The sequence below is a fragment of the Aplysia californica genome, unplaced genomic scaffold, assembly GCF_000002075.1.
Source record: "Aplysia californica isolate F4 #8 unplaced genomic scaffold, AplCal3.0 scaffold00158, whole genome shotgun sequence".
NCBI classification, from domain to species: domain Eukaryota; kingdom Metazoa; phylum Mollusca; class Gastropoda; order Aplysiida; family Aplysiidae; genus Aplysia; species Aplysia californica.
In genome coordinates this window covers 265,429-268,018 of record NW_004797428.1, presented here as the reverse complement: position 1 = coordinate 268,018, position 2,590 = coordinate 265,429, and positions in this window count along the sequence as shown.

Below are 2,590 nucleotides of genomic sequence, written 5' to 3'. Positions count from 1 at the left end.
TTACAAACACACCCTTACAAACACCCTTACAAACACACCCTTACAAACACACCCTTACAAACACACTTACAAACACACCCTTACAAACACCCCTACAAACACCCCTACAAACACATCCTTACAAACACCCTTACAAGCACACCCTTACAAACACCCTTACAAACACACCCTTACAAACACCCTTACAAACACACCCTTACAAAAGCCTTACAAACACACCCTTACAAACACACCCTTACAAAACACATCCTTACAAACACATCCTTACAAACACACCCTTACAAACACATCCTTACAAACACACCCTTACAAACACCCTTACAAACGAACCCTTACAAACACACTCTTACAAACACACCCTTACAAACACCCTTACAAACAAACCCTTACAAACACACTCTTACAAACACACCCTTACAAACACCCTTACAAACAAACTCTTACAAACACACTCTTACAAACACACCCTTACACACACACCCTTACAAACACACCCTTACAAACACACCCTTACAAACACACCCTTACAAACACCCTTACAAACACACCCTTACAAAAGCCTTACAAACACACCCTTACAAACACACCCTTACAAAACACATCCTTACAAACACATCCTTACAAACACACCCTTACAAACACATCCTTACAAACACACCCTTACAAACACCCTTACAAACAAACCCTTACAAACACACTCTTACAAACACACCCTTACAAACACCCTTACAAACAAACCCTTACAAACACACTCTTACAAACACACCCTTACACACACACCCTTACAAACACACCCTTACAAACACCCTTACAAACACACCCTTACAAACACACCCTTACAAACACACCCTTACAAACACACCCTCACAAACACACCCTTACAAACACCTTGCCTTACAAACACCCTTACAAACATCCTTACAAACACACTATTACAAACACCCTTACAAACACCCTTACAAACACACCCTGACAAACACGCCCTTACAAACACCCTTACAAACACCCTTACAAACATACCCTTACAAACACCCTTACAAACACACTTACAAACACCTTGCCTTACAAACACCCTTACAAACACCCTTACAAACACACCCTGACAAACACGCCCTTACAAACACCCTTACAAACACCCTTACAAACACCCTTACACCCACCATTACAAACACCCTTACATACACCCTTACAAACACTCTTACAAACATCCTACACGCACTTTGCACCCACCCCCCACCCCCTTTCCCCTTCATTTTTTTTTTTCAAAAGAATAAAGACACTGTCCTAGATAGCCACCCTTACAAACACACACTTTCTAATTCCCTCCTCCACCCCACCCCCTCACCCCTTTTCAACTTTCAAGGTTGTTTTTTTCTTTTTTTTTGGGGGGGGGAGGTTGGTTGGTTATTTTGTTTTGATTTTTTACGTTACAAAGACACATTTCAAACTGTCCACCTGTCTAAAACAACAGATTTTTCCAACAATGGATGGCGGTCTTGGCCACGGACAATGTGCGGCAGCGTGGCGAAATAAGGCGCTCGTCAAAATAATGAAATTGAAGAAACTGGCATTTTTCTGCCAGTTTGGCAATTTTTATCGAATTTTTGTTCTTTGGCTTAACGCCACTGTTGTCCAAGTATTAAAACGTTTCTGAGTTGGTTTTTACTGGAAAAAAAACCTTGATTAAAGGCACAAAGAATGTAAGTTTTCAGTTACCACGCATTTTCAAACTACGGAAATAACTATGTACACTTTGGCGGCCATTTTCTCGCTAATTCTACCTTTGAAACCAAGCGACCATACCTTCCTCAAAACCCCAATATCTCGACTTCTATTCAAGATAGATGAGCCTTTTCACCGATGTCAAGACAAATGAACAAGCTTTAAAATGATACCAATACCTCTACATGTCAAAAAATTGACGAGCGCCTGATAACACCTCGTCGTGAAACAACGTGACTATGCATGTACTTTCAAACAACTTCGATTGTGTCATTAATATTTTGGGGTTTTTTCTCAAGGTTTTTTTAAAACAGTTTTTATAAGTATTTTTCGACTCTAGCTCAAAAGTAGGTCATATAAGAGTGGAAGAATAGAGGTGTTACAAGAGATTAACTAACGAAAAAAAAAAAGAGAAAAGATAAGGACGATAGATGTTTGGTATAAAAAAGGAGAAAGACACATGAGAGCACCCCGTCACATCCACCCACTTAAAAATATATGGTATAAGATCAGCTTATACAACAATAAATTATAATTATTACGTCCTTAACATGACACCATGTTGTAGACACGAAGACAGGTGGCGTTGCTTACCGTCACAGAAAATCCGTTACCATCCACCCCGGGTACACGACAAGACCAGACGGAAAAGACTTGGGACTTAATATATCGTCCTCCACTCGCAATGTTTATTTTGACGAGCGCCTGATTTTTACTAAAATGAAGCTCACACAGGCACAGATAATGACTACAGTGCTTTCGTCCCCGACCCGCCGTGACCCAGGCCCCTGTAAGGGACACCCCCGTCCCTCAAAGTCCACCCCTACCCTACCAGCCCATATATCTGTTTCCCTCCCTCCGTGCCCCC